General features: G+C 28.8%; 1 protein-coding gene across 1 annotated transcript in view; it reads right to left on the bottom strand.

Annotated features, from left to right (window-relative positions):
- The window catches only part of LOC101240327 (uncharacterized), a 63,551-nt gene extending 56,244 nt beyond the window's left edge, over positions 1-7,307 (bottom strand). The window contains exon 1 of the mRNA XM_065795524.1: positions 7,105-7,307. The gene's annotated coding sequence lies outside the window, so the exon portion shown is untranslated. The remainder of the gene's footprint in view (positions 1-7,104) is intronic.
- Between the last annotated feature and the right edge of the window lie 5,403 nt (positions 7,308-12,710).

Here is a 12,710-nt window from a genome sequence, read left to right as displayed (position 1 = left end):
AAATTCTTCTGACGCATTTATGCCAGTTCGCATTCATGCCGATCCGCATTTATGCCAGTTTTTGCAACTGCTTCGCACATATGCCAGTTCGCAATTATGCCAATTAGCACTGATGCCAATGTTTGTAAATTCTTTCGGCGCACTTATGCCAGTTTGCATTTAGGCTGATTCGCATTTGTGTCAGTTTTTGCAAACTGGCATAACTGCTTCGCACTTATGCCTATTTGAGCTTATGTAAGTTCACGCTTACGCCAATTCGCACTTACGCCATTCACACTTATGCCAGTTTAAACTTATTAAATTCGCGCTTATTCGGTCGTCTCGTTTTGACCTATTTAAAAGCAAAATCAAAAAATTTTACTTAACAAAATAAATAGTTACTTATTTAATTACAAATATATAAAAGTTATATATTTGTTTGATTTCAAATGAGTATAATTAATCTAATTACCTAATAAATTATTTTTTAGACAGCTATTATATTATTGATATCAAAATAAATAAAATATATAAGGTAGATTAGGGTAATATGAGCACCTTGGTAATAATGAGCATACTTAAAGATTTCTTATATGTAAGCTGAGAAGTTAAAGTTGCTTTGTATTTTTTTAATCGACTTTATGTGGTGATAACAGAAATCAGTACAGTTAGCGTAAATCTATATGCAGTATTTAGCGGCTATCATCGAATTAAAACGCAAATAAATCTGCGGCGCGAAATTTTGATGTTGAAATAATAAAATTATTTTTTGATAAAGAAAAATATGTTATAAATACGTTAGCTAAAAATCCAATCCATTTTTATTTGAAAAACAATGCATAGAAACATTTAGTTTTGACTTTATTTAAAGATGCCATTGTTGTGTAATATGAGCATGCTCAAATTACCCAGTGTTTTTAATTGAAAATAACTGGTTAGTGGTAAATAGCAGTAATTTTAATTGCTTTTCGAATAAAAACAAAACATAGTAAAAAATTTTAATGTTAACAACACTAAATATTTTTTAGTGTTGTTAAGTAATTTAAAATTGAAAAATTTGAATTTTTATCGTTCAAAAGTTTGAGTTAATTAAATTGAAAAAATAACAAACTAATTTTGTTTATTTTTCTTGCGGAAAACATAGTAGTATTGTTTCAACAAAAAGTGGCTTAAAATTTGATCTTTTAATGATAAATTTTGTTAATAACAAATCATTATATTCAAAAAATTAGTTCTAATAGTCAGGTTAGTATTTTTTTACTTAATTAATGTTATTTTTTTTTATATCGGGCGTCCAAATATCTAAGTGGATCATGAGCTGGAATCCTTAAGAAATGTTTATTCTCAAAAATTTTGGATCCAGCGTAATTATTTTCAAAATATTCCAGTTTTCGCTTAAGGTGCTCATATTACCCTAATCTTTATGTAAATGGGAGCCGTGGCTAGGCTAACCCACACCCCAATTGGAGGGTGAATTTCGGGGGCTCGTTTGCAAATTTAGGGGCCTTTCGTAAATTAATTTTTTTGGGGCTCTTATGACAGGTTTTGGGGGAGGGTTTGTCGCTAGCCACCATACTGTTTAAATAGTTACGAAAAACTGCGCCCCTAAATCCAATACTTATTAAGTATGTGTAATATATTTATATACATTTCTTTGGCTTCCCCGGATTTACTTCACTTCTCAAATTAAATAAAATTTATATATATAAATGATTGCTAAAAATTCTGTATAATGAATAGCGCTGGCTGGAGGCACTTCGTTGTTAAATTATAGCCTACTACTTATTATTGCGTGTCTTTATATATTAACCTTCATATATTAAACATTAACTAATATATATTAACCTTTAATATATTAATTTATTTATTTTTATCACGTTTTTCTAATCTTGGAAAGTCACGTTTTCTTTACTCATGTACTCAGATTAAAGTTAATGGTAACAATAAAGATAATGTTCTAAATATGTACTGTTTTGAATAAAATAAGTTATTAAATGTTATAAATTGTGCGTTAAATAAATTATAAAAGAAATCAAAAAAATATGTTTTGAACTAAACATTAAAATTACAATAGTAAAGATACAAAAGTATATTCAGTATGAAAAATAAAATCCTTATCCAAAAATTCATGGTTACCTAAAGTAAAACCGGTAACAATACCAGGCCCGTTATAAAGGGGGTAAGTAGGGTGGCTTTCACCCTCATTTTAAAAAAATGGGCCGGTTTCAAAACTTTACTAAATTCATGGTTTTGCTTTTTTTTTTTATTCAAAAGTAGTGTTGCCTTAAGCTTTTTTAAAATTCTTACTTCTGCCAACTATAAAAACACTGTGTGGTGCGAGTTAATTGCATCTGTCCTTTCAGATGCAATTAACTCTCACCACAATATGAAAATATGAGAGGCCAAGGATACGATGGTGCAGCATCAATGGCAGGTTCGTTTTCAGGTGAACAAGCCCAATTTCTGAACATTCAACTAAAAGCAATATACACCTTTTGCGTGTGTCATAGACTGAATTTGGTTATTAGTCATTCTTGCAAAATACCTGAAATAAGAAACGTGTTAAATATAACAAAAAGTAGCGCGACGCGGACAGAAATTCTTAACTTGGTGTATCAAAACAAAAACAAATTTCACACATTGAATAGACCAAAGACTCTTACTGATATTTGTGTTACAAGATAGGTTGAAAAGTTAGATGGTTGGGAAAAAATTTTGTTTAGCTCATTCGTATTTTAAAAAATTTTGCGACGTCATTTCTAAGAATAAATGTGGCATTAATAATGAATATGCCGAATGGCCATGGGTGGACTGCTGAAAACAAACGGCAAGCACTGTCTTTTCTGAAAGCGTTTGAGAAGTTTTGATTTTATTATATCGCTAGATACACAACAGCGAACTATGTGGTTTCTTCGTGAGCCTATAGTTAAGTTGCAGGAAAAATCTAGTGATTTTTATGCCTTTAAGTGTGTTAAAACTGTTATCTCAGAAATAGAAATGATGAAAGTAAACGTAAATATGTTTGCCGAACGAATATATAAGCATGTATCAATTCTTGCCAAAAAATCAAATGTAAAGCCAGTAACGCCACGAATACACAGAGACCAACAATCTCATTGAGCGAATCCGCTCTTTGAAACGGTTTGAGAATATTTCAAAAAGTCTCTCATCATTTCAGTTATAGATCATATATAAATTGAAATAAAGAATAAATTTGAATCATCAGATAGAACTGAGTTATTATTAAGTTTTGCACCTTCTATTATCTGCTTAAAAAACATCAGTGGATCTGAAACGATTCAAAAAGCTACGATACATTAGGAAAATGATCTCCCTAACTCTAATTTTCTTGATAAAGAAATAATTATGTAGAAAAAAATGTGCTTTAGATGTCAACCAGATAATCGACCCTAGAGTGCTGCAGTGCTCTTAAAGAATGTAAGCAAGATAAGTTTCCTATATTTTCATTCTTTTTTCCCTTAGATGTGTTCTTCAAGTCACTACCGCAGAATGTGAAATAACAGAAAGCGTAATTCGACGCCTTCATTTGTACACAAGAGTAACACAAATGCAGTAATAACTTTCTGAGTTGGTTTAAATGCACATTTACTATGATTATAACTTTAGATTTTTTAGATTTAGTCGTTAAAATGTTTGCAAAGTTACATCCGAGAAGATTAGAATTTGCCTCCCTTTTTTTAGATGTTTAACAATTGTCGTAATTAATTGAATAATCATGATTGAGACCAAATGTTTGTTGTTAATTTATTTTTTATCACTTGCATTATATTAAAAATTGCGGTAGCTCTTGTTTTTAGTTATAATATGTAAAAAAAATGACATTTAAATTTTGTTTAAAAAAACAATGGGCCGCAGTAAAAATTTGTAACCCTCCTAAAAATGTCTGGTTACGGGCCTAAATACTACCTATTATTCAACTTGACAACGTCTTGCATTCTGAGGTCCCTTTACCTGTTCGATAAAAATTCGCGTGTGTGTCAATGTGCGTAGGATTGACGCGCTTGCAAAAAGTAGATGATTACGCCATAAAATTCAGCTTAAAAAAAATTTAACTGCAAAAATACCAAAACAACTAATTTTCTTTAAAATAAAAGTTAATAAACAATTTTCCATATTAATACACTAATAAAAACAAAGTTATGCAGTTTATATTTATGTAATTTACAAGTTATGCGTAATTATTTTATTATGTAAACCCTTTAAACCTTTTATTATATATTTAAAATGCGCTAAACTTCATATAAACTAAGCCCCTAAGGTCAGACAATTTTTTTTCATATAAACATGAACAAGTGAACCAGGTCTGCTCCTGAATGTAGTTGGTTGGATAAAATAAATCACGTTATTTTTATTTATTTAACCAAATATAATCCCAATTGTTGTTAAAGCAAACAATTAAATAAAAATGGGTAATTTAAATTAAAATTAAAATTTCAATGTAAATTTTTAATTTTTTTTTTTTTTATCACCCTGGTTAACCGGGCTAGCCCGATTCATATAAACAGTCCCTAATGTTATTTTTCATAAGTAAAGATATTTTTTTGTTTTAACAAATAAGCTTTTAACAAATAAGTTTTGTAGACTCTAAAGTATAATGGTGAGCGTTTGAAAGTTACGATAAGTTATTTCAGGAGATAAATAGGTGAAATTTAAACTTTAAATGAATATAAAGTTTTTAAAATAAAAGATTTTTAGATGAAATTTTAATTGTCAAACTAATTTGAGTTTTAAACTATTTTTTAAACAAAAATGAAAAAAAAAAAGATATATATTTTGGTGACTAAGTTACATAACTATTTTGCATGTCATCTTTATTTGACATTATTGTCAAAATACTGAGGATTTAAAAATGTACCTTTAACCTTTTTTTTTTATCACTTCTCTAAAACTCACAATTTAATAGATCTTAGATATTGTTTCTATGCACCGTTTATTTGTTATTAGCTATCTATAGTTTAGTCTCTTTTTTATATAAAAGATATATACAAAATATAATATATATAAATATTATATTTTATATATATATATATATATATATTAGGATATATATATATATATATATATATATATATATATATATATATATATATATATATATATATATATATATATATATATATATATATATATATATATATATATATATATATATATATATATAAGTATATAAAAGAATAAATACTTGTATGAAAACTTGCAATTTATATTACCTAACAACTAATATATTAGAAATACACTTAGTGAGCGTGCTTTATATAAGGGGTGAAAAGAGTGGGAATTTTAGTCCAGATCTAATAAACAGAAGGGTGGAGGGTTCTAATAACAGTGTGGGTGGGAACTTTTAACAGAACAATTTAATTTTAGTGTGGCTATCGGTCAAATGCGCAGTTTTTAACAGCTGTTTTATCGTAATTTTAATAGAATTTAATATGCTTATATAAGTTTTTATGCCTTAGTGAAAAATAAACTTAATATTTAACAAATTGAAGTTTACAAGATTTTTTAAAGATCGAAGATTTTTAATACCTGATTACTCTGAAAGTTTTTATTCTTTTCAGTGACTGATGTATATTTTCAGAATTTTTTTTTTGGTTTTGAGATTTTGTTCTTTTGTTGATAACAAATAAAAAATTTTAAACGCGGGAAGGGGGGGGGGGGAAGCTAGGAGAAAGTTAGGGAGGAGGGGAAGGGGTATCTTGTAAAGCTTAGGAAGTGTGGAAAAAATTTTTGAAAACTATTAAACGTGCATTAAGCACCTAAGAGTACAGAAGAAAAAAGTTCACTGGTATTTTTTCATTTTTTTTTAGATTTTTTTAGACTTTTTTAGTCTTTAATATTTCGATTTAACAACTCATAACAACTCTTAGTGTGTTAATGACCGTGAACTAAGATGACGTATCTAAAGTATCTCGGCGTTAGAGTGGGGTGAAAGTATACTTGCTTTGAAAATTTCTCCTGTTACACCCATAGGTTTCTTCTATGTAATAAAATACACTGAAATACCTTCTATATAATAAAAAAAATTTCGAACTAAAAACATTTTTAGAGGTCCCAACTGCCTCTTGAATATTTTACAAATCCCTAATATTATCCGAAAAAAATATAAATAGTATTATTTTAGATTTTATTGCATAAAAACTATCGTTTTTTAATATTTCACGACATTATAATTATCTTAAAAATAATAACTTTTTGAAAAATTTGAGGTATTATTGCGTTATGTACCTCCGAATAATGTTGTTCTACTGTATTGAAACCTAAGTTATAAGTAAAAATTTGCAGATAAAACATAAGTAATAAAATGTTTTTATATACCGTCTCCTAAAGTTTTTATTTTTTAAATCGTTTTATCTCAAAACTCAAAATTCGCGATTTTAAAGAAATTTTTAAAAATTTTTTAGGGTCTTTTTAGAAATATTTTTTTTTAACGTGTTTTTATAAAATAAGAAATATAAAATAGTTTTTATAAAATATGATATAAAACAATTTTGAAAATTTTATAAAATATTGCTTTATCAGGTTGACATACTTTTGAAAAAAAAATTTTCAGATAATAGTTATCAATAATAATAAAATATAATAATAATAATACTAATAATAATAATAATAAAAAAGATAATAATCAAGGGTTCGAGGATTCGAAATATTCGAGGATCAAAAATATTCGAAATACTCAAGGGTTCGAAATAATCGAAGATCATTTGGGACCCCTTAAAATATTTTTTATTCAAAAAAATTTTAAATCCAGTGTTATTTTATAATCTAGAGCTAACCTTGTTCATGTTTAAAATATAGTAGTTAATGTTTAAAATATAATATGATAATATATCTGTAATATAATATATATGTTGAATTGAATAATTAATGTTTCAAGCATATTGGCAGATATCAATAAGGAAACCCCCCTCTCTTTACATTTATAAGGTATCTTTTCACTTTGCATCTTTAAAGTGAGAAAAATAAAACAATTAAAGAGTTATACAGAATTAGAAAAAGAAAACTTATTAGCGTTTTCAGTTAGTTTATATAATAATATTGTTTTGCAGGCTTCGTAATTTACCTCATTAAGTTCATATATAATCAGTTTTTATTTTGCTAACTAACCTGGAAATTATGGAAATCCGAGCAGTTTCGAGATGAACACTCATAAACAAATTTTAACCAAGACTATACTTCTAAATTAAATGACCTTTCTTTACGTATCTTTAAATACAAAGCAAAATTAAAGCATTTAACTGGGCTAAGCAGCTAATGTTTTGTTAAATAGTGCTGTTCGAGAATAAAGAAGTTTTTAATTTACGGCAAGTGAGCTCATAAAAACACATTTTGAGTACGAGGTGGAAAAAACGCTCATAAACACTCTTAGTTTTTTTATTGAAGTATTTTATAATCTTAAAACTAATCACTTTGAATATTGGTTTGTTAAACTTTAAATAACAGCTCAATTAAAGTTAATTTTAAAACAAGTAACACCTTTCTAAATCTGTTAAATTTTTTTAAAAGAGCAATAAAAAGCTAGCTTAAAAAACTTTATTATATCTTTTTAATTGTTTTAAAGTTTCATTTGTTCTCAAACAGTGCTCAATGATTGCGCTTCTTCTTGCTGAGACCTGTAGAAATGAATATTAATTTAGTGTGCGAAAAAGACAGTATTACAACCATATAATTCTTTGGTTACTTATGAAATATTTTATATCCTTAAATCTTCCTTTTCTTTTCCACTATGTAAAATTTTCAAACTTTTAAAAAAAACGTGGCTTTGTACGTTAGCGAAGCATCGTTTGTGACATCCCGAAAAGAATTTATTTATCATTAATTGTAATAGTGATTACATTTATTTATACAACTTAATAGAAACTTAGCTTATTAGTTGGTGGCTTTCTTAATTTTTATGAAACTTTTTTCAAATTTTGTATGAGTCATGATTGTAAAAAATAAACAACAAATATATTACAAAAATATATACTTAAAGATAACTGGTCGAAAGAATCAAATGGATGAAAGACGAAGCACGAACTCTCAATTTAAACAAGACAACGATCGTTTCACCACTGTTTTCAGTAATTTCAATAGTTCTTTAAGGTAAAACTCTCAAAATGGCAAAACGATGCAATCAATTTATCTGAATTGTCTCAGCCGATAGCGAATCTCGAAAAGAAAAAAAGTCAGTTGTTATGGTCATCGCTCTAGCCTGGCACAGGACGATCAATAATAATGACGTTGTCATGAAATTCTTTGAAGCCGTAAGACTCACAGTAAATGTCAATTCCATGCTTCGAATAAAATCTAGCAAAAACAATCAGATCTCGAACGTCATATGTGTATTGCTCTCAACTCCAGCAGTTAAATCAACAATCTTACCTGCTGTCACAACAATATCGAAGAGTATCAGGGCGTCATTGCTAGTGAGGACCAACCTCTAGTAGAATAAGCGAAGTTTAACAATGACTGCACTATTTTGAAGAAACGACGAGTTGAATGCTCTTGATCTTTTATACCAGCCTTATCGGAACGTCAGTCACCATAAATGGTCAAATTTTCTGCAATGAAATCGTTCCAAATCTCAAGAACAAATAATATCAAAATAAGTTAACTGAATTCAAATTCAATTGAACATATGTGGAGAATAATAAATTATAGATACAAATTGTTTTTGATAGGCTGCATCGATAGACCTTTAATCACGATGGCTTACGGCTTGCTAAAGTAATAGCATTAATTGCAACAACAACAAAAGACGTGCAGGTGAAAGAAATTTTTTCTACCATCAATTTTATGATGATTTTAATTTTAGTCGCAAGTCGTATGACCTTATCAAATAAGAGGTGGTTTGAGATTTGTTGGCCAAGTGATAGACAAACGGTAACAAACACGTAAGGCGTGTTTGAAAATTTAGGCCTTGTAACCATTCAAAGGCATGAATAGTCTCCAAGAAAGGGCAAAGAAGAAGTGTATTTGACACCGGAGGTAACTTTTCTAACTTATTGTCAATTGAGCCTCGTATTGCCAAAAAGCTCTCCTCGACCTAATAATCAGCTGCAAAACGGACCGAATACTTGATTTTTTGGAGTCCAATCTCCTCGGACCCACATCAATGGGACAGTCACATTCAAGCGGTATCATAAAACGAAACAATTCATTCTAAATTAATGACAAATAACAGCCATAAGTGGTACTGAAATGCTTCATGGCCATAAGTGGTACTGAAATGTTTCACGACAGATCAAAGCAACAATATTTTTGCTGAAAAGTACAACGAAGCAATCACGCTTCAGGTCTTAACAAGAGCAACTTTTTTTTTACTGTAAACAAGATCTGAATAACAGAAGAAGTTATCGTTGCAGTTGACAAGGCCAAAATTTGTGCAAACTTTGGTCAAATTATCGAGTGTCTGGTCGACGCAATCATTAAGCACTTTTAATTGGCACGTGCCAGCATTTAAAAATGTGGTCAAAATAAAAAAAGTCTGCAATGCTGACTTATGAATAGTAATTTCCAAGAGCATCAAAAACCAACCCAAAATTTCTGCATGCACACGTGCAAGGCAAGCAACACGTTTAAGATCTTATTAGGTGCTTTCAGATGTTAGATGGATCTACTTCAACAGAAGACACTATCATATGCAAAGTATTGATCAAAATTTTCCTAAAGCCACAGTTTGAAAATGTACTCTTCATGACATAGTGACATAGCCGTCGAGGATGTTGAAATCTGGCTTGAAAATTTTCTCGATACTTAATCAATGGGGTACGACGGCGTTCAGTCGCGCATCTTGAAAAGTTGTGCAGCTGTATTTGCACCTCCAATAGCGCTCATCCTCAAGAAACTAATTGCAAATGGAAAAATTTTGGATCTATGGAGAAAATGAAACATAAAGGCGTTTTTTGAAAAAAGGTATTCAAATCGACGCTTCAAACTACAGACTAGTATCACTAACCCAATCTTTTGCCAAACCCAAGAAGGCTATATCACAATCGAGTTATATCTCATTGCGTAGTCAAAAAATTGCATTCAAAAGTACAGCGTGGCTTGGTACGCTAGTGAAGCATCGTTTGTGACATCCCGAAAAGAATAACCTTTATCATTAATTGCGATAGTGATTACACAGTTATTTATACAATTATGTCCATAATACTGAAAAGTTGATTAAAAACTTTTTGTTAATCATTTTTCGATGGTATCAAATAGTTTTTTGAAAATCCATATATAATATGTTTTCAAAGAGCTATTAAAAATATTAACAATAAGAAATCAAATTGAGATATAAACAAATTGTATTTATTGCAAAAAGTTTTGTCTTGGTTTTTAGTAAATGATTAGAAATGGTGAAATCCAGTAATGTATATTCATATTCATACTTAATATTAATATTCATAAAATAAATATTCATATTTAACTATAGACACCAACGGCAAGCTAAACCAAGTCTATCAAAAATAATGATTTTTTTTTCTATAAATTAACTTCCAGATGTACACCATATAAACTATATATACACTATATAACTTTGCTATAAATTAACTTCCAGATGTACACTATATAAACTATATATACACTATATAACTTTGCTATAAATTAACAGATGTACACGATAAATATTTACACTTTTTTAAAATGAAAAACAGCATTATTATAAGTACCTAAAATTTCGTGCCATGCACGGCAATCATTAGCTATTAAAAAGATAAAAAAAAAACGGTAAAAAAAATCATAACTTGGAACCGTAGTTGCAAGTTCTTGCATTCAAATTTTGAATGCAAAAACTTGCAACTGCATTACAAAGACCGCTTACCCATTGAACAATCAATGTTAGTTAAGTAATATTGTTTATCAAGCTACTGTGGTTGATGAAAATCCTAATCCTAAAGAAAAAGAAAAGGTATATTTCGGTATCAGTGAGACACCATTTAAGTTTAGATACGCAAATCATTTAAAATCTTTTAATACCGTGAAGTACAGAAAGTATACCGAGCTTTCTAAGGAGATTTGGAGTTTAAAAGAAAAAAACATAAATCATACAATAAAGTGGAAAGTTGTAAAACGCTGTAAACCTATCAAAACAACATCCAAAATTTGTAACCTCAGCCTTCATGAGAAATTTATAATTTTATATCACAAAGAAAACAACTTGCTTAATAAAAAAGACGATATATTATCTAAGTGTCGATGTTCCAATAAACTTTTATCCCCTTTTGATACCGAAGACTAAATAGTTACATTTTTTATTACGTCAGAAGTCGTTCAACCGTAATTTTTAATTCATTTGTAAAAGAGTTTGTTTTTAAGCGGTTTTTTCTAACGGTTTTTTTTATGTATTTAATAGCTGATGATTGCCGTGTATAGCCCGAAACTTTAAGCACTATTAATAATGTTGTTTTTCATTTAAACAAAGTACACACACATATATATGTATATATATATATATATATATATATATATATATATATATATATATATATATATATATATATATATATATATATATATATATAATATATATATATATATATATATATATATATATATATATATATACACTGCATGCCAAAAGTTTCCGGACACTTGATATTTTTATATAAAAAGCTAAAATCTATCCTGTATCATTAAATTAACCAATAAAATTAATTTATAATACTTAAACTTACTAATTTTAGGTGTTTATGTAAGTTTGAGGTCAGTAATTGAGTATTACTGACCTCAAACTTAAATAAGTAAGTTTTTTTTTTTAATTGTTTATTTTAACTTGATATATAGCGTTACATTACTCTTAAGAGTTTGGTCTTGTTAAAGTTATTTATTTGTTGAAACACGAAGTAAATATTTATAATATAATGATAGCCGACTAAAATGATTAAGAATATTTAGTTTTGTTTAGTTTTCATTTGGTATTAATGATGGTTACATTAAAAAATCTTGAAAAATATTTTAAAATTTTATAATTCGACTATTTAACTAAAAATATGGGTAAGAAACTTTCTTTAACGGTTGCAAAACGTTCTGAAATATTTACATTATATAAAGAAAGTTATTCAGTTCGTAAAATTTGCAAAAAATTAAAAGTTGCCAGAAGTACTGTACAAGATACCATCAAACGATGGAAAGAAACAGGCATTTTTGAAGACAAAAAAAGATCTGGTAGACCACGGAAAACAACAAAAGCAGAAGATAATAGTATAATATTGATGAGTAAAAGGAATCGAAGACTTACGGCCCCGGAAATAACTTCAGGCTTTAATAGGAGTCATTCAAAATCTATTTCATTAACCACTACGAAACGACGTCTTAGACAAGCAGGACTTTCTGGCCGTATAGCGGTCAGGAAACCGTTGCTACGGATTGGAAATAAAAAGAAAAGGTTACAATGGGCTATAGACCACCAAAATTGGACAGAAGGAGACTGGGGAAAAGTACTATGGACCGACGAGTCCAAATTTGAACTGTTTGGGCAAAGACGTAGAATTTACATCAGAAGAACAACAAAAGAAAAAATGATCCCAGAGTGTTTAGTGCCGACAATCAAGCATGGTGGTGGGTCAGTTGTGGTATGGGGATGTTTTTCTTCAGCTGGTGTTGGTGACCTAGTTAAAATTGAGGGTATTATGAAAAAAGAACAATATAAAACAATTCTAGAAAACAATGCTATACCTTCTGGCTTAAGAACTATTGGTCGTAGTTTTGTTTTTATGCAGGACAATGACCCTAAACACACC

This window comes from Hydra vulgaris, chromosome 04 (assembly GCF_038396675.1).
Source record: "Hydra vulgaris chromosome 04, alternate assembly HydraT2T_AEP".
In the NCBI taxonomy this organism is placed as follows: domain Eukaryota; kingdom Metazoa; phylum Cnidaria; class Hydrozoa; order Anthoathecata; family Hydridae; genus Hydra; species Hydra vulgaris.
Note: the sequence above shows the minus strand (reverse complement) of the source record. Positions and strands in the feature narration are given on the sequence as shown.